Source organism: Lygodium microphyllum, unplaced genomic scaffold, assembly GCF_053477565.2.
Source record: "Lygodium microphyllum isolate KBCC unplaced genomic scaffold, Lygodium_microphyllum_v1.1.10 scaffold_320, whole genome shotgun sequence".
NCBI classification, from domain to species: Eukaryota; Viridiplantae; Streptophyta; class Polypodiopsida; order Schizaeales; family Lygodiaceae; genus Lygodium; species Lygodium microphyllum.
In genome coordinates this window covers 1,037-27,235 of record NW_028229797.1, presented here as the reverse complement: position 1 = coordinate 27,235, position 26,199 = coordinate 1,037, and the positions used below count along the sequence as shown (strand labels likewise).

At 38.8% G+C, this 26,199-nt stretch overlaps 1 non-coding gene across 1 annotated transcript; it reads left to right on the top strand.

Moving 5' to 3' along the window:
- The first annotated feature begins 24,845 nt into the window (after positions 1–24,845).
- Positions 24,846–24,925, top strand: TRNAL-UAG (transfer RNA leucine (anticodon UAG)). The gene has a single exon. It is a non-coding gene; the product is annotated as a tRNA-Leu (tRNA).
- Positions 24,926–26,199: the final 1,274 nt, after the last annotated feature.

Here is a 26,199-nt window from a genome sequence, read left to right as displayed (position 1 = left end):
TACTAGATTCGAGAGCCGAAAAGTGTGCGACGGAGGCTAAGATGATGGCTTTCCATGTTGCAAAGCTGCCTGCCCAGACAGATTTCGAATCCGAGTCGGTTTGCCCCCTCAAAATCAAAATATCCACTTTTCAAGAAGTGTGAACACAAAGGACATGAATTGATTATTTTAATAATTTAAGCTTAAGATTATTTAAAAGGGCCTAAACAAAAAAAACTGATAAGATAGGGGGGGTTGTAAATTTTTTTACACCCTCTCAAAATCTAATCGGATGCCTCTTCAATCCACGTTCTTCTAGAGCAAGAGAGAGAGATTACTAATCCACGCAGAGAGAGGAAGATGATGGCTATAATCTTGTGCAATTTCATAAAGGAATGAGAAATTTGATTTTTTAGTCTTTCTCTCTCGTCTCTCCTCTTTGTTGTTGTTCATATGCATCAATTCAAGAGAGAAGGGGGAGAGGTGTGATGAAGAATCTGGAGCAAATGATGATGCTCGAGTGGTAAAGATCATAGATTAGGCCAAGAGAGTGCATCAGTGGCAAAGAAGAAGCATCCATGGCCTCTCGGCCACCATATACAAGCCTCAAACCCACGGGTTTCTATTCGTAAGTGAGTGGTTCTTTCGTTTTATGGAAAATGGTTGAAGAAAGTGCTTGATTTTGATTGTTCTTGGTTTTCCATGTTGCATTATCTTTGAAATATAAAATAAAATCAAAAAATGCAATGTTATAATAAATTCTCGTAAAATACAAAAAACTCGCAAGTTGCGGTTTTTATAAAAATAATGGAATTTGGGATTTTTGTTGAGTATTTTGGAGTCATATGAGATAGAAATGGATATGAAAATGATGTTGAGTATCCTTGATCAGTAAGAAATCATAATTCTAAAATATCACATTTTTATGAACAAATAAATTGGAAAAAATAGGAAAAAAAAGGAAAATTTTAATTTTTGTTTCTAAAAATTTAGGAAAATTTACATTTTATGTTTGTGGACGTATAACAAGGCTGGAGCATGAGAATCAAAACAAGCCTCAGTCGAGCCTTTTTCTATGTTGGAGTATGTTTTATCGATTTTTACATGAAAAATTACATAAAAATGAACGTTACACATACCCAACGAATGTAAAACCTAAACTGTAGGAGGGAAAAGGGATTGTGAAAGTGGTTAGTTACTGAAAATGATTCAAATTCTGATTTATTTGTCTATACACAACATATAGGACGAACTATCATTTGAGTTAAGAAGACTAGTAGCACGAAGAAATTTTGTGCTAGTCTCTATCAACACCACAAGTACGATTAGTCTTTGAAAAATCATTGAAGGATTGTTTTTGCACTTCACCTAGCTAGCTTCTAATGATAAAATGTTTGAGCACAATGGTCATCCACACTTGCATTGAGCATAAAATGGTATCAAACCTGCACGCATTGCAATTGTTTGCCAAACATTGACCTCCATGGAGTGTGTAAGGAAACCCGAGTTGTAGGGTAGATGAACGGTTTCTTGGGGCAAGCTTGGTATGGAAGTATCAAATCTCCTAGATAGTTTAAAATATATAAGAGTGGAGATTGCTCGAATGTTCTTTATGTTAGAGTGGTGCATCAAGGGGCTAATCCTATCGATGTAGAAGAGCTGCATTAGGGCCACGACATTCAGCCGAGGGGTTGCCTCCTTTGTTTGTGTTACGTGGTATATTATACCAAGATGTATGGGATCTCCCTCTAAGGAGTAGGAAAGGGCAATCGTTGGATTACATTTCACTACAAACGCAACATCTACATTAGCAATTAGGAAAGTGTATCCCTTGGACACTCCTGGCCACGAGGCCATGTGTGGTTGTCTTGTGAGTGTTATAGAGCCCTGGCTAGTGCCCATAGCCAGTGTTGAGCCTGTTTTTGGCCCCAACAACTATGTGATGATTTCCATTCAAAATGGTGTATTCTCTTGTGTCTTTGTGGTATATTGATGAATTCTATGAAGAATATGAAGAGCATAATCAAATTTTTTCTAGTTAAAGCCATGGGAGAATTGTTTCTTTGAAGTTGTGTGAAGATTTTCTTGTTCATAGTGTTCTTTTCCTTGTTCTAGTTATACCAAATATGAAAAACATGTTTGTTGATGATACAAGATAGATTTTCTTGTAGTAGATTCTCCATTTTCTTGGTGTTCTTCTTGGGGCTCCGTGTTTTTGGTGTGCAGTCAAGGAACACTACCATCAACAAGCATCAAAAGAGGCCAAAAATTAAGGAAATGGCATTGTTGAGAGGAGAAAAATTCAATGGATGCTTGCAAAGTTCCTTCAGCCATTGAAGAATTGGAGATTCTCATTGTCAAAGCCATTTTCTACAAGAAAATCATCCCACAATGGACATATTACCATCATGATGCAAGGTAGTGGACTATTTCCTCTCCCTATTGAAGCAACAAAGACGTACATCTTGGTGACAAATTGTTTGGGAGCAAACTAAAGTGTAAAAATAGAGAGAATGACTATCCATGGGAGACTTAGCATTCATTGAAAATTTTCCTAACATCATCAAGTGGGAAATTGTGAAGAAGCTTCAAGAGTCATGGTGGTCAGTGGAGATTCACGAGAACAAGAAGGAAAAGAATTGGAATCTATTCATGGATACTCAATAGTAAGATACGTGGGATGCTTGGTACACTAGCAACCTTCTATTTCTCCAATTAGAAACCCATTAGAAGTTGTCGGACTGAGTGTTCTTCACAACATACACTATTGAAACCATTAGAAGATGGCATTACTATGATGATGGCACCATAACGATGCTCAAAACAATGAGTTTTGATACCTTCAGAACTAAATATCTTCCCCTCTGTACCAGATTTAAAGCTGAATTCAGAGACATTGAAAAGAAAGAAGTAGAAGAAATGTTAGCCAGAGAGTTCAAGAGACTCAAACCTCTCTGATTTTTGTTTTGTTGAGTACAAACTGATTGGGTGGAGCTAATTCCTTGATGAATGATGCGATCAAGAGGCAAGCACTAGAATGAGTCCAAAGGTACGTGAGAAGAGAAAATGCAAAAATTAAAGTTGAGAACTAGATAGCATGAGAAGTCTCCTTTGACACCCTTGTAGTGCTCTTTACAAAAGTCCCCATGGCAACTCACGGTCCCCTTCCTAGTCAGATCCATCTTAGAAATATTGATGAGAGGCCATCGAATGTAGTCCTATTGCCCATGTTTAAGGGAGAGCACAATGAAGACCATGATCTTCATGTGGCAGAGTTCATAGTAGCATGTGTGTCTAATAATTCCAAAACCCCCGAGCATTAATTGGTAACATTCCCCACCACTTTCAAAGGCGTGGCATTTCAATGGTATGAGAGACAAGTAGCAGAAAATTTTGGCACATGGGACAACTTGAAGTTGAACTTCCTCAGTAAATTCAGGCGTGAAGGTTTTGAAGAGTAGATGATGCGAGAAGAGTTCATGAACTTAAGTCAATCCTCTGGTGTGAACGGGCGGAAGCTTATGTCTCTAGAATGGAATCCATACTGAAGAGATGTACTAACCATTACTTGGATGAAGGCATATAGAATAAGGGAGTTTTTCTTAGAGGCCTACAACCAGATGTACGTAAGTTTGTGGAGCTAAGAAGACCAGTTAACCTACAAGCTATAGTGTGGAAGGTCCAAGACTATATGATGAAGTTGAAGCAAGGCTATCAATGACCTCAAGAAGAGGAGTCCTACCTCCCCCCATGCCAGGGATAGTATACCCACCAAATGCAGTCCTAGGAATAGTTCCTTAGCCCTATCTTTATATGCAAACAATACCGCAGTATAGTGCACAGAATCCATAGTGGTCGCCATAGACAGTATCTCAAATGATGGTTCAAACACAACAACAATGGCCTCAAACAGTACCCCCAATGGCAACCCAACAACAACAATGGAACCCTATCAACTGGAACCAACAACCCCCAATCTCAACAAGAGCTCTGAATCCGAATTAGAACAAAGGACCTCTGGATCAACTCAATTAGTTTGTGTAGTAATTACAGAGGCTTCCCAACACCCTATCGCAAGTACTCCAGGAGGTGAAAATTTAAAGGACTACATGTCCCATTTAGTCTCTAGCATCAAGAAGGAGCTTATGGATGTGATTACAAAACAACTACAAATGTTGAAGGTGAATACAACCAACATATCCACTCCTGCAGGAGGTGGGAGAGATGTGATTCGATCTCATACATGGTGTGGAAAGTGTCACCAAGGCAGGACATTTAGCCACTAAATGTACCCAAAAACCAACTATCCCTGGAGCCTTTTGTTAATATTGTTTAAGGAAGAACCATACAAAAGATATCTGCTCTCTGAAGGAGATGCATGAGAGAAAGAAGCAAGATTTAACTTGTTGGAATCCAAAATAATAACTCAGGATATCAGACCAAAGCCTAGGGAGTTTGGTCCCAATTTTGGCCCATGGAGGTTTCTCTCTCAGAGTTATAGAGGAGGAAAGTTTGGTGATAGCCAAATATCAAAGGTGGAGTGTTATAGATTTGGAGAAAAGGGACATATCTCACCAAACTGTTCAAACCCTAGAAGGTCCATGGACTATAAACCCTTATGCAATCGATGGAAAGGAGAAGGCCACATTGCAAAAAAGATTGTCCAAGTCTAGCTCCTATGAAAGCTACTCCTGATACCCAACAGAAGACCCAAGAACCTACTTTCAATTTGGTGGATTTGGAAGTTGTCGCAATAACACGTGTAAAGAAAGGAGAACCCACAGTTCCAAACAAGAACGTTTCCTCTGCCAAGATGGTGAAATTCAAACTTCCCAAGGAGAAACAAAATAGTGCGGAGTAGAACAATGTAGTATAGAGCACTATAGTACCACAAAGAGCTACACAGAGAGTAGCAGAGACAGGACTAGACGTCCAGAAGATGAAGTATGCCGAAGTACCTCCAAAAGCATAAGAAATGCAAATGTCGCCACTCTTGGAAGAAAAAGGGAAGATAAAAGTGAACATCGCCCCATTTCCCAGTCAATTGGAGAAGCTTGTGGATCCTATCAAAGAATATGACTTGATCAAAGTCTTAGACACCTTCAAACCAAATCTGGCATTCTAATAGCTATTGATGTTATCTCCTAGTTGTTGGAAGAAATTCAAAAGCATATTGACAAGAAGAAGAGGCCTAAAGATTGCTCCCTAAATAACAACCAAGCCCAACAAAGCCTCAGAGCCTATGAAGGAAGTGGATGTGGCTAATGCCTGGTTGGATCCTGGTATCCCAAAGATTGGTGTGTGGATTGAAGGATTCTTTATAGCAGATGCATTGATTAATGGAGATTCATTAGTAAACATCCTGACGTATGTGACAATCAAGGATGTAGGCTTGCAATGTATGCAGCCTATGCAGTAACTTATTAGATTGGAAGACCAAAGCATAATCAAGCCTTTAGGTATCCTCCCTTATGTGAAGACAACCTTTGCAAAAAAGGGATGGATTTTTGAAGCAAGGGAACTTATGGAATGGTTCAAAGAAACCCTAGCCCTAGGCAGTAGCCCTAGACAAAAGACCTAACCAGGTGGTAATGAAGTTGTATGGATCACAAAAAGGTAATGGATCTACTTCCATCAAAGCCGTAATAGATTCCTCCAACAAGGAAGTAAGAGGTGGCACATCAGGAGATTAAAAACTAGTCAAATAGATATTTCCCAAGAAAACAGAGGCACAGCCTTTATCAATAGGTGAATACCTCTTTGCCTAAACCCAAATTGACTTCTAAAATCACATCTGAAAATGAGATAGAAGTATGGATGTATTATTCTCCTTGTTACATGGCTATAGCAGAGACTGAGATGCAGCCAGAAATAGAGACAGAAGTAGGATTAGAGATAGATGTAGAAGCAAAAGTAGAGGACATAACATAGAGTTTGTTTTTCTCTTACAAAGTCCCCCACAGAGGCAGAAACAGATTCTAAAGAGGAAGAAGATGACAATGAGGAAGAAAACTATTAAAGCGAGTTGGAAGAGTCGATCCTACTCGCAGAAGGTACAACAGAGAAATAAGTTTTAGAGGCTATAGATGCAGAAGCCCCCATGTTGTTAGATAGAATGACTATAGTACAATTTGGATTGGTTAATGAGTTGTGTCATATGCCAAACCTGTATAAGAAATGGATAAAGAAAAATAATCCTTCTTTCAACAGTGGCTCTTTTTGCCCTAATCCACCCTTCTCAAGAGAATATGATGATTATACACCTTGCCAACAACCACCAGTCCTTCAGCCCAAGCAAAACTCTAAAGGTCCCTATTATGTAACGTTCTTGGATGCATCCTCAAAAGATAAATCCTCGAGTCAAGAGATAAACAACCCTTCCACCACCAAACCTAAAAGAGCAATGATACCCTTTCAGCTTCCCAAGGAGAAAGCTAAGTTTCCACTAGAAGAGGAAGTTGGTTCCAGTGGAGCATCAGAAGAGGAAACTACTCCCTTGAAGGAGTCAGATCTCTACCTCGAAGCAATTCGTGGGACCTTCATTCATGAAGTGGAAGGTGAAAAGAAATTAACATTCATGGATGCATATGGTACCAAATGTCACCCAAAGGTGGGTATTAGTCTTCCAAAAGAAGAACTATCAGTCCTACATGACTACTAAAAGAGAACTTGGACGTGTTCGCATGGTTGTATAAAGATTTGAAAGGGATTGATCCCATGGTATTTTAGCATCATATAAACCTAGAGCCTAATGCCAAACCTATGAGGCAAAGATAGGGGTGCATGAATCCAAATTACTATGCACTGGTGAAGGTTGAACTACTAAAGCTCCTTGAAGCAATTTTTATCTATCCCGTGGCCAATAGTGAATGGGTTTCGCCCATCGTGGTAGTACCCAAGAAGAATGGAAAGCTGCAAATATGTGTGGACTTTTGAAAGCTAAATTCCAAGACAAAGAATGATCATTTTTCCATTCCTTTCACAAACCAACTATTAGACACACTGCTCTTGGATGGATTTAGTGGATATAATGAAGTCCAAATCACAAAAGAAGATCAATCCAAAACAACCTTCACAACAAAATGGGGAACCTATGCTTACAGAGTGATGCCATTTGGACTCTGTAATGCTCCTGCTACCTTCCAACGAGTGATGATGCTCGCATTCCAAAACCATCTCCATGACTTCATTGAGGTATACTTAGATTACTTCTATGTCTATAGCCCAATTTGCGAGCATTGGGGATACCTAGAGCAATGCTTTGATAGATGTCGAGAGTACGGGATCTCTCTCAACCCCGACAAATGCATCTTCGAAGTCTTGTCTCGGGAGTTCTTCTAGGCCACATAGTCTCTGCACAAGGGATAGTAGCAAACCCTACAAAGATTGAGAAGATTGCAACCTTAACAGCGCCAATCAACCTCAAATAGTCAAGGGGATTCCTTGGCCATATGGGTTACTATAGAAGATTCATTGCACACTTTGCAACAAAGGCAGCCCCCTTGCATAAGCTCCTCAAAAAATATGCAAAGTTTATGTGGACCAATGATTGTAACAAGGTGTTCAACACCTTGAAGTAGTGCATGATTGAAGCACCCATCTTGCAACCTCTTCATTGAACGAAGGAGTTCCATGTACACACTGATGCATCAGTCAAAGGCCTAGGCGTGGTCTTATGCCAAAAGGGTCCCTTGAAGTTAGATCAACCTATCTATTATGCAAGTCAGAAAGTAACTGATAGAGAAAGGAACTATACTGTGATAGAGCTTGAGTGTTTGGTGATGGTGTTTTCTTTGGAGAAATTTTGACACTACATACTGTCGACAAACTTCAAATTCTATGTGGATCATGAGGCCTTGTTCTTCTAATAAATAAGGTTGATGTGAAGGGAAGAATGATGAAATGGCTCCTTTTGTTTCAAGAGTTTGACTTTGAAGTGGTTATCGAATCTGGTCGCTCCCATGTCCTGGAAAACCATCTATCATGGATCCCTTTGAGCGAGGATGAGGAGTAGAATGATCTGGACCTCCCTGATGCTTTGCTCTTTCTAGTCAGAATTTTTACCCCATGGTACGCAGACATAGCCGACCTCTTGGAAATGCAACAGTATCCCCTTGGTATTTCTAGCTGTGAGAACAAGAAGCTTCTATTGGAATCAGTCCCCTACACCCTATTAGGTGGTGCTCTATAGAAGAAAGGAAAAGATGAATTCCTACAAATATGTATTGCAGGAGAAGAGGTTGGAATTGTGTTGAAAGCATGCCATGATGAGCTCTACGAAGGACACTTCACGGGAAAAGAGACATCCAAGAAGGCCTTGCTTGCAGTATATTGGTGGCCAGGTTGCTCCACAAGGATGCCTATGACTATTGTAAACGTTGTGATGCTTGTCAATGAATGGAAAAGCCTACCAAATATAGTGCCATACCACTACAACCCATACTTCCCTTGAAGTCGTTTGAGAAATGGGGAATCGACTTTGGGCCCCATTGATCCTCCCACTAGAAGGAAATAGAATAGATACGTCTTGGTTTGTATAGACTATGTGATAAAGTGGTGTGAATCCAAATCTCTCAAGTGAGACGATGGTAACAGCGTGGCCCTCTTCCTGTATGAGAATATCATCACCTATTTTGGTAGTCTCCTAGAGCTCATTAGTGACACTGGTACTCATTTTCTCAACAAGAAAATGGAAGAATTGATCCATTTGTACAAGATCCACCATTGCAAGTCCCCACCCTACTACCCCAGAGCCAATGGCCAAGTTGAAGTTACCAATCGTATTCTTTGCTCGATCTTGAAAAGAACCATTACTACACATCATCGTGATTGGGACGATCAACTTACAGAGACCTCTAGGCGTATGGAACCTCTCATAAGGCTGTTATAAGATAGACCCCTTTCTACTTGGTGTATGGTACAAAAGTTGTCTTCACTGTTGAGTTAGGGATACCCTCTTTGTGTGTGGCTATCAAAGAATTCTTGGGAGATGACGAGTCCTTGCAACACCGTCTCTTCTTGCACTTGGAATGTCTTGATGAGACTTGTAGGATGGCCCTACAGTGCATGGAAGCCATGCAAGCTCAAAGAAAGGCCTATCACGACAGCTTCATCAATCAGGAGTTCAAGGAAGGTGACTTAGTCCCTCCTTATGATTCGAGATTTGGCAAATTTCCACGCAAGCTTTAACAATGATGGATGGGCCCCTATAAGATACTTGTTGTCAACGCTAATGGCTTTGCCCAAGTACAGACACTCGATGGTTCTAATGACCCCTTCCTAATTAATGGCTATCATCTCAAGAAGTACTGCCCTCCTTGGGAATCCTGACAATCGCCCCCGGGGAGTCCATCTATAAGAAATTATCTATATAACGTGCATTCAAAGGATATTAAGAAATACCCTTTCTTTACATGCTGTAAGACCTTAAAATGACCACTTTCACTTTACTAAACTTATGATTTTTTTCAACTTGTAATTGAAAACCCCATTTGTAAATATAATCCTATAAATTTTACTAAATATAATACCCTTTCTTTTGAACTCACGTAGTATCTTATATCTTCTATAAGGTGGACTCCCCGGGCAATCACCACCGATAGCTCCTTCCTTCTTTGCGCGTTGGTCGGTGGCTTTACCTATTGCTATTGATAGCCCTTCTACTTATCCTAATGAGGTGGCCTTGTTCGATTAGCCCCTCAATCACAGCCACCTCCCGCACCTCCTTTGCTCCTTTTCCGTCTGATCTAGTAGAGGTGGCAATTTGAAGGTTCCAATACATGGTGTTCTTGCCATTCTTCTCTTTCAAAAGAAGAAAAAGAATAAATAGATATCGGTCATAGGAGAAAATGACTGTGGTCCTCCCTGTCATGCCAACCTATTCTTCGAGAAAATGTGAAAAAACCCTTCGGGAGTAGGACAAAAGAAAAGAAAAAGAGAAATAAAAAGAAATAAAATAATAATAATAACTGTTATGGGAGCAAAGGAAGAAATTCCCTGTCATAATAGGCCTCGTTCCTAGAAAAGGTAGCATACACCCTTGGACGCGAAGTTGGCTGTGGAAAAGGTTGCAACACCTCTCAGTCTAGGATAGTTGAGTCATTCATTGATCTTCCAGAAGCAGTTCCAATGCCACTTCCCTTGGTATGTGTACTCCTATAACTCCATCGATGCTTTTGACTCCTACAAAAGCCGTTATTTCCAATATGCACTCCAAGTACTAGACTTGTTGGCTATCTCCCTAGGTACACCTCTTCATCAACAACCGATACAAGTTGACATCATCAACTAGACGAAGCTGATCTTCATCGATAAACCTTGAGTGATGAGATCTTTCATCCTAACCATATGGGGTTGTGAATATGGGTTTCCCTCTATATTCATCAACAGAGCATGAGACAAAGGGTGGGGTGAGTGACCAATCCTTGCCCTTTAAAATCCAACAGAGAGGTGAGTTGTGTGAATGGAGTGTTGCACTCTCATGGGATGGGCCTCTCAATGCACAAAGCACAAATTATTCTTGTATGCACGACACTGTAAGACTCCCTGGCCTTTCTTCTCACACCATATGTCAGCATAGGGCGGGATGTACTATCATACCATCAATTGTGCAAAGGTGTACAATATTCACACAAGTGGCAATGATAATTCAATCAATGGGTGTAAGAAATGGGTTTCCCTCTATATTTATCAATAGAGTGTGAGACAGAGGGGGGATTGAGCATGATTGATTTTCCCTTCATCAATTAACAGGTGAGGAGTAAGGGAAGTTTTGATAATTGGAGACAAGTAGTTTCCCTATGCACACACAAGACGGGCCTCCTCCGCCATTACTATACATCTCATTCTATTTGGCGCACTGCACTACAAGGCTCCTTGGCCTTCCTTCTTGCACCTATACCAAATGGGTTGGGATGCCCTGATGCACCATTAACTGTGTACATGAGTCATGGAGCGAGCAACTGATCTAACATTCCAACATGAATGACTATTGTGATTGAGTGATGTATATCTCGCCATCGACAATCTAACTAACACTTCATCAACAAAGCTACCTCCCTGGGTGCTACTATGTGGTCCTTGCTATGCTAAAAAAGTGTGATGTGGCAACCCATGGTACCACTTGCTGAACAACTACAATTATTCACATGATAGCAATGGTTCCCCTCGACCATCTGCCAATCGAGTAAGTTTTTTTTATTTTTCTATCCCTTTCGATTACACAATTCTATCATGTTTTAAGTGTAGGGACATATGTGTATGTGTTATGATCAAGCGTTAGGCCCTTGTTGATGAGTTAATCCGATCTATTAAGGTCTTAAGTGTGGAGACGCGTCCTTGCGCATCCACTTTGCATATTCTCATGGAAACCTCCTTATCAGATTAATTAAGTACATCAAGACACCAAGTCCTAATCTTGCCTTCACGGGGTCCCTTCTCCACCTACCCGTCCTATTTTCACCCAGTCTTGGGATCGTTCCTTGACCGTTTGTCTTGATCCTTTGTTTTGCTACTTTTTCATACGAATACATCCTAGGTTTACCAAAATTAAAATTTGACCTCATAGCCCTATTTGTCCTTTGAATTGGTCATTTTTTAAAAAATTGCCTCCACTTCTGAGCCATGGATCATGAGTTATAATTTTTAAAGAAATTTTGGCCCAATGGTATTTAACATGTTTCCATGTGAATGCATATTTTTCTCTTTGGAGCAACAATCTGATGTGACAACCCTGACCTTTATCTTCCCCTTGACATTTTTCATTTTTATTGCTCATCATTTTGATACACGGTTTGTCCATTATTAAAATTTTTGTATTTTCCATACTCGAAAATATAGAAAAATTAATCATACTCGAAAATACAGATTTTGGCTCTTTTTCCATGTGAACATGTCCTAATCATCTCAAATTTTAATTATGATTAGATAGCATTGTCTGGATTGTTCCCTTGTACCATTTTTCTTTTTCTCCCATCGCCCATTCATTTTATTTTATTAATTTTTTGGTGTGTTTCTATGCTCCTTTTTTTTATTTGTTCCATGTGCACGTGCTCTACTGCCCTCATTCTACCGTACCCAACATGTTTATCATTTCCCTACAAACATTTTTTATTTTCATTCTTCCTTGTTTCAACTGTTGGATTTTTCGTATTAATTTTTATTCTCCTTTTCAGGTGCATTTTTTCTTTTTTTCCATGCAAATAGGTCTTATCCTTGTCAGAAGCATGTTCTGAGGTGATAAGCCAATCTGTCACATCATCTCAGATATTTTTCCTTTTGATTACCCTTCATTTTGATTGATGAATTTTATGGTATTAATTTCCGTGTGTGTTCGTAGGCCCAATTTTTGCATTTTTCCCATGTGAGCACCCTTAATTTTCCCTGGCCATCTCGTTTCACTTTTTCGCACTTTTAGTTTTGTCTTTCAAAATATTTTTATTTTTGCCATTCGTTCATCCAATACTTAGTTTAATTGTTATTCATTTTTTTGTAATTTGTATTTCGTCATTTCGTGTGTTTTCGTGCGAATGCCCTTGTTTATGCACTTTTCCACCCATTGATGCATTCGTGTCGACATCCTTCTCTTAGACACACACACTATCCTTGTGTCAATTTCATCATCACAAAATTTTCTTTTTACCCGCCCGCCTCCCTGCACCCACATTCATGCGCGATGTGAGCGAGGGGATCCTCAATTTCCACATTCACCAACAATAATACTTTTAAAAAAAATGCAAACGACAAAACAAAAAAAACCCCAAAAAAATCACACAACAACAAAACCTTATTATTACCACAAAACAAAAATAGGCACGCAAACCGACACACCTCTCCCTCCCCACCCGTTCCATCCGCCCATCCTCTGTGACCCCGCCCCCCCACCCTCTTCCATTGCCTCCTCCCTTCCTACTCCTTCCTTCCCCTCCTCTTCCTCTACTTCCTCTCCGTTTTCCTCCTTCCTCTCCTCGTTCTCCTCCTCTCCTCCTCCTCTTCCCCTCTTCCTCCTCCGTCTCCTCTTCTTCCCCGCTGGCCAACCGCACCCTACACTGCCGCCACCTAGAGCCACTTGTAGCTTCGCCGCCATTGCCATCACCATTGACCACCGCGCTTTTGCGTCTTTGGCCACGTGTTGGCTGCCCGTCAAGGAGTGCTTGACGTCGCCGACCCCGCCCATTGGCTACACACACCCCGATTGCCCTAGTAGGATCGCACTCGACGCCACATGGCGACCGCAGCCATCGCTCCTCCACCAATGCCAGCTAGTGCCCGTCGCCGTTCGACGGCTGCATTGCCCCCTGACGAGCCTCCACGTTGTGCCTCCTTCCCTCCTCATCCTGCCCACCCGCCCACCTAAAGATGCCCGCCCCCCCACACAGCACCTACCTGCCCACTTCACCCACCTAAAGGTACCCCCACACCCCACCTACCTGCCCAACTCCCCCACCCACTTACCCCAGCCGCCCATTTAAAGACCAACCCATCCAATTCCGCCACCCGTCCAACCACATGTATTCCCCTTTTTTTTTTTAAATGTACCCAAAAAAAACACACACACACACACACTACTAAATCAAATTCACTTTTTAACTCAATAGTAAAGCACAATTCACCATTCACTACTTTACTTAAACACACAAATAAAAATAAACCGCAACCCATACTTATATATATACATATATATATATATATATATATATATATATATATATATATATATATATATGTATGTATGTATGTATGTATGTATGTATGTATGTATGTATGTGTATGTGTGTGTGTGTGTGTGTGTGTGTGTGTGTGTTCCCAACACTAAATACGTTTTAAAAAATACCAAAAAAAAAGAATAAAACCAATATCAAAACATAAAACTACACCAACACCCACAAAACATACCAAAACCAACCAACCCCACGTGTGACCACCCGCTTTCCGCTGTGTTGTTCACGTGTCCCCTTCTAAGGTCTTGTTCACGTACGGGATTTTTGCCCTTGCTGTGTGTGTTCGCAATCGTGATCATTCACGTGCGAGGACGCACATGTGGTTTTATCCACATGGTGGAGAGCTTGCGGCTATTCACATGCAGTCCCCGTCATCCATGATGATTGGGTACCATATTTCTCTCCTTTTTAATTTTCTTAAAAAAACACCAAAAAATAGTTGAAAATTGTCTAGCATTAGTAAAAATTCAAATAAAATGAAGAAAATTATAAAAAATAATTGAAAAAAATGTATAATTTGTTGAAAATACTTTAGTATTTTCTATTAATGAAAAAATACCAATAACAAATAGAAAAATTACAATAGTAAAAAACAAATGAAAGTTCACAAAATTTCAACATGCCATACAAATTTCATAAAATTATTAATTTTAAAAAAAATCTCAAAAACAATTCTACAAAATTTTAAATATTTTTTTATTATGATTATGACTCGTTAAAAATATATAAAAACTCATAAACATATTGGAAATGATTTATTTGAAAAAAAAAACTTTAAGGGTACTCAAATTCATCTATTTATTTATTTATTTATTTATTCACAAAAAACACAATCAAACCCGACTTACCACGAATAATAATACCTTTATGAAAATCCCTTTAAAGAAAAAACAAAACAAAACAAAAACTCCACAGATAATTATCCAAGTGCCAACCCCTTTTTTGTCCCCATTATTTTTTATATTAGTATTTGGTTTTCCATAACTTACAGGAGGCTGACTGCACTTGGTCACCTTGTTGTTTGCATACGTAGATTTTTCTATTTCTTTTGGATTGTTTAGAAGTGGAATTTTGAGCATCATGCCTTGCGGTGGGTGTCCACACACCACCAGGTTATTCTCTTTCCCTCCTTCACATGCACCATCACACACAAGTAATTGTAATTAAAAATCAACAGACCGTTGCACCCACAAAATTAACAGAATGTACATCCTAAATTTTTAATTAAAACGAACTGGCTATTAACTTATAAAAGAAACCCTGCCATTGCATGAGCACATAGCATGATAATCCACTTAATTTGGTAACTTAAAATCCATTCTCACTTGCATGTGCACACACACTATATACACAATTAATTTGTAATTAATAATGAACCCCCCCAAAGTCACACATGCATGCACTTTTTGCACCACAGATCATATAACTTTTTAAAAATGAATTACATTTGTAGAGACACCATTACCCCCCCAAAGTCAAATTATATAAGTAGGGGTTGGGCACGCAAACAACTCACCATGCATTAACAAAAAAATTTAATAATGAATTGTGAGTAAGTGATCATCTAATAAAATGAGTCGTGTAGTTTTCACTCACCCACTTCACCGCACCATAGGTATACGCCTTATGTTTACGGGGATTGGGATTTTTCTTGGTTAGAGATAAAGGTCTTGTTTATCTATATTTATTGTGATGGTTGAAGTCTATGGTGGTTTAGTCTTGATTTTTATTTTGTGTATGGGATACGATATGCATGAAATTTTATTTTCTTTTGAGTGTTTGATTACGGGGTTTGTGGATGCCTATATGTATGCATCGTATGAAGCTATCAGTCGCATATGTACGTAGGTCATGTCAAATTCTTCGTAGGATGTGAAATGCTTGGGAAGTTCTGGTCTAGTCCATTCAATGTGTTATCGTTGCTATTTTTTTACCCTATTATTTATCTCAGTGTGGGTGGTGGTGTTATGTGGGTTTTGTAGGAATCCTTCCTCCTTTTCTTAGTTTTGTGTGTGTGTGTGGATACTCTAGTGTGGTCCAAATGGCATCTTCTTCCACACTTCCCCCTTTTGTGATTCAACATTAATGTCACCGATTCATGATGATTCTCTTCTCTTGGATGTTGATTGTATCTGAAAGGCTAGCCTTCATCTTTTTGTGGCTTTGAAGTTCCCTCTAGTGGGATGCAAAGCTCTGTTATTCTTTTCTGGAGACTTACAAGAAGCTCTCAAGCTTGTTTTATGGTCGTCGATTTTTTTATCCCTTGGTTACTATCAATGAGATCTTGTTCCCGCCTTTTGTAGCTTTTCCTGTGCCTAGTGGTAATCAATTATTATCTGCTACATAGATCCTTGCCTTATTATAGAAGGAAACCTCTACTCCTTTGGTAGCACATAAGGTTATCACTAGTTCAAGAGTATCAGTGGTAGCACATGTTTCCTTTTCTTTATGGAAGCAATTATGCCCATTCCTCCAGGATCGCTTTATGTCATGCAAGCGTGTTTCAAAGTGTTTGATCAAAGAACTCTTCACGGCCTCTATCAGGATCCTAGAAGGGGTTAAGCTTAATTGGACAACCTTTTTGTTGGCTAAGATGGATCAACATTTTCAGTGAGTCACGAAAGGCCAACTCAGTAATGTGTCCTATGGGGTTTTTCTACAAAAAATCATTCAATTGGCACTTCCCCCAAGTGGCATTCCTATTCCTGATCCTGTAACACTTCCACAGTAGTCACCTCCACCTATTCCTTCTCCTCCTATGGAAGTGCCACACACAGGGTCCTTCTGATCCTCTACTTGTTCCAACCCCTTTGGTATAGATTTCGATCCCTGAGGTGTGTGGTAGCTCCCTTCCCTTGTTCTTGTCATGTACCAATCTTTTTATAGCACAACGAGAAGGTCAATTGGATCCACAGATTCCTTATTCCTTGTTCCTTGTAAATAGTACTTTTTATAGCACAACGAGAAGGCCAATTGCAACATTCTCAAGAAACTGTAGAGTTGCAAAAGGAGTTTATTGATGAGCTTAATCAAAAAGTTGACACTCTTTTTGTTCCTCCTCCAGTCCCCATGATGTCTTCGTTGTTGTCTAAGGAAAAACTAGATCATTTGTAACAAAAGGCTAAACTGTGTGATGGATTTTCTGCCAAGGTAGAGCGCCTCTTTGGCTTCGCATGAATTGCGTCTAGGAGGGTTTTGCTCATTATGTAGAATTGGTATCACCTCTATCATTTTTTTGGATTCAATATCAGCAGCAATGCTTTGTGTTGTACATCTCCTTGATTAATTGAACTTAGAACCTCTAGAGGATGGGTGGCAGAATATGTGGTCAGCAAATTTACTTAAAGCAGCATGACAAATTTCTTGATGACTTAATCTCTCATTAAGCTCAACTACTATCTTTTATGTATCTTCGAGGAGATCTACACATCCTTGATGTGAGGAGGATATAAACCTTTATGTAGGAGATGTGATTTTGCAGGCAATCATGTATGTCCTTGGTTGATGGCTTGAAGAATTATCATCAGCAGACATTATGGTGTAAAGGCTATGCTTGGCATCCTCCTTTGGAGGCTGATGTTTTGGAGCCTCGCCGTCATGACAGAGTGTATTTCACAAGTCATTTATTCAACCATTGAGATCCCAACTATTAAACCATATTGCTAACCATCCTTTATTCACTGAGGATTTCTTTGTAGCTTTTGATTTTCATTGTTTTATCTATCCCTATGATTCTCATGATATCCTATTGTATTCCTTAATCTCCTATCAATTATCATTATATATTGCCATCCTCAATTCTAATCCAGATAGTTCCCTATTTTATCTTTTACTCTTGCAGTTTCCCCTCATTCTTTCCCACCCTCATTATCCTTTGCGATATCTTCGTTCTATGATTTATCTTACCTTCATCTTCAGTGTTCACCTATTATCCCTCTACCATCTCCATTTGATTATATTAACATTCCTCCCCAATCAGTGATGGATACTCCTGGGTATAACACTAATATCCTCCATCAACAACAGTGGACATTACATGATTCTTTGATAGGAATAATTGGCCTATCATTCCTGGTTCTTGGGACACTTTGGTGCGATGTTCCACTTCTTATCTTCAATTTGTTAGAGCACATGCTTGTTCTGAGGATACTTCGGTACACTTAGCATCTCATTTTTACTGGTATCTTGCTTTTATGCATCAAAAGTATCACCTGAATACTCGAAAGAGTATTCCGAACTTGATTATTACTCCGAATGAGGATGTGATTGTTGCTTAGATGGATGTTATATATTTTTTGCACAAGCTTTTCCTACTAGGTTTATTATCTTGTTGGAAAGGATGTGTTGCTTATAATTTCTTCACAATGTGCCTCTACATTTTGTGGATGAGAAGAAAAGTCTGGAATGTCTCAAGCTGAGTATGAAGTTCAATAAAAAATATCTTCATCCTACATAGCCTCTGGACACTCTCTTGGATGTATTGATCCTTTTTAATGCAAATCTTTCTCCTTGCTCTTCAGTTTTTGGGAGCATGTACCATTTAGATTACATTGTCTTGTGTCCATGTGAGTTGTGTACATATTTTATGGTGTATATGTGATATTTTATCCCTCTTGTGTGGAGTTGAAGATGAAGATGAAGTTGATTGAGAAGATAACTAATGGTGTTTCATGATTCTATCTATGGGATGGATGTTTTGAAAGGTGTGAAGGATCGAGCAAGAGAGCATGGAGGTGAGAGCTATGGCGGATGGAGTAAGAGCAAGAAAGAGAGAGACTCCAAATGTGGGAACTCCAACAGCACAATGTGTGACTGACCTTCCCTTTATTCAAACGTCACTGAAAGAATAAAGAATGAACTGACAATGATGGGTGGCCGCCACCTATAGTGTGCAGGTGGTGCAGGTATTGTTAGTGTAGTAATACACGGGTGGTTATAGGCGAAGGATCCTTTACCCTAAACAACCTCCCACTTAAAGGCGAATTTGCCTCAGTGAGGAGTGAGGAGAAAAAAGAAAAAGAGACATGAATGTCTATGATGTTCAAAGAGAGGGGAAGAGATAGACAAGAATGGGAGTCATGAACAGAAAGTAGTGTACTCTCTTCTATTATTCATTCATTGTGTAACACACAAAAGATTCTAAGTCACATAGATCGTATATGAAACTAGGTCACTATAATTGGCCAACATCTCTAACCTGAGTTAAGTCTAAACAACTCAGTATTATGCTATGCATAAAGATTGGTAATAGTTAGCTACAACGGTATTAAGTAGAGTTGGTATATCAATACCATTGATGAGCTTGATTTTCAACGCTCCCCCTTAAGCTCAAGTCAATTGTTGTACTCTAAGTAGCTCCCTAAACAAACTTATCTCTACCAAGTGATTTGGTAAAGATATAAGCAACCTAGTTTCCAATCTTCACATGAAATAGATTTATCTTTCCTATAAGTACCATTTTCTTGATGAAGTGATAATGAACTTCTATGTGCTTTGATCTAGCATGGTAAACTGGGTTGCTAGCCAACAATACATCACTCATGTTGTCACAATGAAATGCGATATTCCCATCCATCTATATACCCAAAGTCATGTAATAATTTCAAGAGCCAAACTATTTCACATGCAGCTAAGGTTACATCTCTATACTATATGATGCCAGGAGGCATATTTCATGGTGGATTCCGTGAGGTTTTGCGGTGGATTCCTTGTGCGAAAAGTCGATGGGGACACCTATCCTTTTTGGGTGTCTCGTTAATTTAGTGTGCAAATGGGTGATTCTATAGCGGGTGATTCCACAAAATACATATTTAAAGTGCGTACTCGTAATACATTAAGGTTAGGATTGAGTTCTAATGATAGATATGTGCGCTCGCTCCCTTCGGACGCAAAAGCATAGCCCCTTTATTATTCGCCGAAACCAAATGATATAAGAGCTACTGTATATCAAGTTTGAGACTCAGGAATCTCTAGGGATATCTAAGGAATTCGTTGGTTCTTCTTCGGGTCGGATTTCCCATGGGATGTTTGGGGAGAGGATAGAATCGATTCGAGCTCCACATGGTCACAGATCGGCACTCTTGGAATATCGGCAGAAACTGAAAGAAAAGAGTTTCCAAGAAACGAGTTCCGGTACTACTGCCTAGTTGAGAACATGAAAAACAAAGAAAAGCCTTCAATCTGTTTCGACTCTCACGAGGCCAATAATTGATTCTTTTCATTCTAACTATTCCATTCAGTATTGCAAAGTGGAAATTCCAAAAGAAGTTGCGCCAAACACGGGTCCCTATAAGCATTTAAGATGATCTAGAAAAAGGGAAGGAGATCTTTCCTTCATTCATTGCGAAGGTTTAGAAAACCGTAGTATTGAATCCTTCGCCGGCACCATCGATGGGCCGGACTCGAATCCAACGCAGGTTGTTTGGTGCAGGAGCGGAAAAATACTAACGGGGAGTCTGAGATGTAGAGAGTGCAAGTTTCTAGCAATATTCGATGCCTCATGAGAAAAGATAAAGAGAGACGCCTAGCTATTTTTATTTGTTAGATTTTCCCCTCTTTTGGCGTTTGGTGCAGATCAAGTTGTCTGTCCTACCGGCAACCTGCGACATCACCTGCATCATCGGATACCTCTTTCCTTCTATCTTTATTCGACCGCAAATCAATGAATCTCCCCGAATAGGATTTGAACCTACGACCAATCGGTTAACAGCCGATCGCTGTACCGCTGAGCTATCGAGGAAAATGACGGGATCTCATCCCATACATGTTGAACGAATCGATACTTTATAAAGCTTGGATACGACTCAACTTCTATTATAGGAGGAAGCCATAGTGATAGCAATCCCTTTCGCCTTTTCGGTCGGATAGAGTGGGGGGGGTGGTGCGGAAGATCCCGATCGTAGTTGATCCCGTCATGGTTTGGCCTACCCCCCCCCCCCCCCCCCCCCCACACACACAGCGTACTGATCAATAACCAATCACGAGTTTTTCTTCCTCCCTTTCCGAGAAGCATGGTAGAATAGTCACAGTATTTATTCTGGTAAGAGTCTCAGAATGGAAAAAAAACTCTTTTGAAAAAATAATTAATTATGAAAATTTATTTCATACACGTTTCTGGAAACAAAGAAAATCAATAATGAGGTAATTCCAACAATTAATCCAAATAAGTAAAAAGATATTCTACCCCCTTCTACGTATTTTACGGCCTCTCCTGCTAATAAGCCCCCAATACCAAGGGCATTTATGATCCCATCGATGATCCATTGATCAAAAAATGAAATTAAACTGCTAATATATCATATACTCCTTTTGAAAACAATATCAAAAATTTGGTTGATATAACCCTCATTTCTCGAAAATGTTTGAATAGAATGTATTAATAAAGTCAATAAAGTTTTCATCATGTTTTGCAAATTCTTATTGTCATGATTTCTTTCTGGCCTGTAAGATGATTTAAGCCCGTAGATCTTATAGGAGGCAAAAGCACCGGAAAGCGACAGAATTAGGGACAATAGTTTTACAAAAAGATAACTGTTAAATCCTTGTTCAATCTCGTTGGAATATGGAACTATAGTACTTAGCCAGTCAGATAATAAATCAATACTTGCTCCTTGCCGAGGATTCTGAATTCCTAGGTAACCAATTAAAAGAGTTGGTACCGATAGGGTTACAATAGGTAATAACATCCAAGTATCTGATTCTTTGGGATACAAAGAATTCGAGGAGTGAAAAACATCAGAACTTGATGAGCTTGAATTCTCTTGGTCTGAAACGGCATCACTCCTTCCTTCTTCTACATCTAAGGGAAAACGGTCATTTTGTTTCTGAGAAAAGTCCATCGATTGGGTATTTCCCCAAAGAAAGAGAGGATCTGGCAGAGAATTACTAGTATCACTCAAACGAAAAGTTCCCTCGAAGGTGAGAAAATAAATGCGAAACATGTAAAATCCAGTAAGACCTGCAGCAAATGAAGTTATGATTCCTAAATAAGAAGAATAGGCCCAACTTTCTGTAATAATTTCTTCTTTGGACCAGAAGCAGGACAACGGCGGTACACCAGAAGGAGACAGGGTGCCTAATAAAAAAGTGATTCCAGTTATTGGCATATACTCTCGCAAACCACCCATAACAAACATGTTTTGATTTTTATTGGGCGAATACCCAACAAGTTTTTCCATCGAATGAATTACCGAACCAGATCCAAGAAAGAGTAAAGCTTTTGAGTAGGCATGGGTTATAAGATGAAACAAGGCAAGTCGATAAGCACCGATACTTAGAGCGAGCATCATATATCCTAACTGGGAGATAGTAGAATAGGCTAAACTTTTTTTTATATCATTCTGAGCAATGGCTATAATTGCTCTCGAAAAAATTGTTATTCCACCCACCCAACGAATGACATTTGAGCTTAAAGGTAAATTGTCAAAAAACCTATTCATTCGCACTACAAAAAAGATTCCAGCAGCTACCATAGTAGCCGCATGTATGAGAGCGGACACGGGAGTGGGTCCCTCCATTGCGTCTGGGAGCCATACATGAAGAGAAAACTGAGCGGATTTGGCCATTGGCCCTAATAACAAAAAAACAACACATATGTTAGCAAAGGGGGAACTCATTTGGCCATTGTTTGTTAAGATACTGAATCAGTCACACAATTCATGGATCTCAAAACTACCAGTTATCCAATATGCACCTAGAATCCCTAGCAATAATCCGAAGTCCCCAATGCAATTGGTTACAAAAGCTTTTTGGCAAGCATTAGCAGCGCTTGGTCGCGTGAACCAAAAGCCTACCAGTAAATAGGAACACATACCAACTAATTCCTGAAAAACATAAATCTGTATCAAATTGGGACTAAAAACTAATCCTAACATAGAAGCTGTGAAAAGGTTTAAATAGGCGAAGAATCTTATGTATCCACGGTCGTGACACATGTAACTACTGCTGTAGATCATGACGGAAGTGCCAACGGTAGTAACTAGTACCGACATTATAAGACTAAGTGAATCAACTAGCAGACCTACCCCTAAAGAAATGGAATTATTAGATAGCCATAACCATAAATACTCATGCCTAGAATGAGTAATTACCTGTTGCCAAAATAAAATGATAGAGACAAACATAGATACGGTTAATGAGAGAACACTGATCGTAGCACAGAAACAACGAAGGCTTCGAGTGGCTCTCGCAAAGAAGAAGGATCCGGATCCAATCACGCCAGAAGTAATTAAGGGACACAAAGGTATAATCCAAGCGGATTCATATGATAATTCCATGGACATATAAAGCTCGATTTGAAAAAGTTAGTACCAGTAATTGTTAAATATTTTTTAGGAGATACAAGGTGTAAAAAGTGGATGGAACTGTGAGCAACATTTCAATAAAAGAAAATATCTATTTGTCTTTTATTCATTCTCTTCGCGAAACTTGACAGAAATCCGAACACTCGGAGATACTAGTTAGAATCGAAGTTCTTGTCTTCAAACCAATTAGTTTTACAAGAGATTTTCGAAAAATCGCAATGAATAATTATGCAATAATTGATGTCGGGGGAAAGCAGCTCCTAGTGGAACCAGGTAGATTTTATGACACTTATCGATTTGCATCAATTGGGTGCAAAGTATCAAGTTTTGAAAGAAAGGTTTCAGTCTATCGAGTTTCACTAATTTGTTTTGGGTCTGAACTAATAGTAGGACGTCCATGGCTCAATAATGCTATGGTTAAAATAAGGATTCTGCACAATTGTTTTGACAAGAAAAATTTGATAGGAGAAATACAGCATAAAAAGACTGGTCGAGGAAGAAAATCAGGACATAGACAGGAATTCGTTCGATTCATTGTCGAATCTATCTGTTTGAATGGAAAAAATTTAATGAGAGTTTAAACTACTTTCTGTGAGAAAAAAATGCTGGGTAAAAAGATTTCTCTTTATTAGGCTTTTTTTTTTCATGTGACTCTAAAAAAATATTAGGATGCTTCTCTTGTCAATTATGCCCAAAACAAGTTTTTTTCATTATATTTATTCTATTGAAACGTATCAATACAGTTGTGTCAATCAACTTGTTTAAACAATTTTAAAAAAATGTATTAGTTATGGCAGTTCCAAAGAAACGTACTTCAAAATTTAAAAAAAAGATTCGTAACCAGGTTTGGAAAGGTAAATCAATCGAAGAAGCATTGAAAGCTTCTTTTTTAGCTATATCCGTTTTAACGAGTCGTTCAAAAAGTTTTTACTACGGTATAACAACAGAAAAAGGACATTTTCGAACAAAATGATTCCAATTAACGACACTGTCTGTTCATCAAATTTCATTTTTAAAGCTATAACTCAATTGAATTTTATGGGAAAACAGTAAATCAATTTGACTATGTTTCACATACGGGTGATCTCGGTAAAACCGGGATCAATCCTGCTGAGTAGTGGACATAGTATCAGATATGCTTCTTTTTTGAGAATACACACCAAAACTATTTGAAAATGTTTTGATTGGAAGAATCTATAAAATAGGAAAAGGCGTAGTATCTGAATACATAATTTGAAATATCTGTTCCTATATGTTTAGAAAGGCATATCCATCTATAACCGCGAATTCTATTATAAACTAACAAAAAATTTTCTTTTTTTTCTAAGCCTGATTATTTAAACATTTCAAAATTTTTATCTTGGAGTTGAAATTTGTTAATAGATTCAGTTAAGAGATCCATATCTGGATGATTTTGCGTAATGTAATGTCTAGTTTATCGATTGAAATCTGTCCCGAAAACTAACGAACAATTCATAAAGAGCAATAAGGATAATGAAAAGTAAAATTGAGGAACAGTAGAATAAGACGAAATAGCACGAATTTTCCTTTCTTCCTTGTTTCTCCTGATACCACATCGGCTAAAACTTTAGAACCACTGTTAGTCGGAATAGCAGGATTTGAACCTACGACCCCCATCACCCCAAGATGGTATGCTACCAAATTGCGCTATATCCCGTAATTATATAAGAATTATAACAGCAACCTTTAGTCTTTGCTGATTCTATAAAAAAATCATTATTCTATATTTTCTCCTGGGTTTCTTGCTCATTTCTTTATTATAGACAGGTAATAGCATTGACGCGTTACTCAGCAATATGATACCATAAGTGTAACTAACTGCTAGGCCGCTATGGTGAAACTGGTAAACACGCTGCTCTTAGGAAGCAGTGCTAAAGCATCTCGGTTCGAGTCCGAGTAGCGGCACTTCAGTCTATTTCATAGGATAGCTTCCGATAGAAGAACAGCCCTATAAAATAATCGATTAGTGAGGAATATCGTAAAAATCTATTTGCTAATAAATGAAACTGAGTATAAATTCAGAGTATGAATACAATGGATACCTAAATATGGATTGAGTAACAAAAATGAAAATATCAAGAATTCTTTATCGACACGATGTACACTGATACAGAAAAAAATATTTGCTTATATTTCTTTGTTCATGCTTTTCTTCACTACTTTGTCTGAATGGGTCTATTCAATTGGCAAATCTAAAAAGCTTGAAAGAAATTTCAGTCATAAGAGCATGGTAATCGCTTTTGCGTGCACAACTGCCCTTATGATTACTCGTTGGATAGATTCTAAACACCTGCCACTAAGTAACTTATATGAATCACTTATCTTCATTTCATGGAGTTCTTCCTTAATTTATTTCATTCTTGCTCTTAAAGATCGGGATGGTTGGTCAAGCACAATTACAGCATCGGGTGCCACATTGATCCATGGATTTGCAACTTCAGGTCTTCCCGGGGGGATGGAACGACAGACACAGTTGATACCCGCCTTGTAGTCGCACTGGTTAGTAATGCATGTGAGTATGATGTCATTGAGTTACGCAACCTTGTTACATGGATCTTTGCTAGCAGTGTCTCTATCAATTATTTATTCCAGTTCCAAAAAAGAATGTTCCGTACTTGCTTTCAACCGGAATACTATTCATTTGATATCCACTTGGTGTATAATCCAAGATTTTTTCAAAACAATAGGAACAAAAAATGATACCGTAAAAGAATCTTTTTTTCAATTATTTCTAAACCTAGGTAAGTACCAGTTGGTTAATCGGATGGACCAATGGATCTACCAAATGATTAGTTTAGGATTTTCTCTTTTAACTATTGGTATTCTGTCCGGGGCAGTGTGGGCTAACGAGGCATGGGGATCTTATTGGAGCTGGGATCCTAAAGAGACTTGGGCACTGGTGACTCGGTTAATATATGCTACTTATATTCATGCTAGAATGGCTAATGGTTGGAGAGGGCAAGTACCCGCTGCAATAGCATCCATAGGTTTTCTCTTGGTTTGGATCCGTTTCTTAGGGGTTAATCTATTGGGAATTGGTTTGCATAATTACGGCTGGTTAGTTTAGAAACAGTGAAAAATGTTGAATTAATCAGATTATTGAATTAATCAGATAATCTGATTAATTCAATAATCTGATCTGGTTACAAAAGAGTTTTCTGTGAAAATTGAACGCGAGC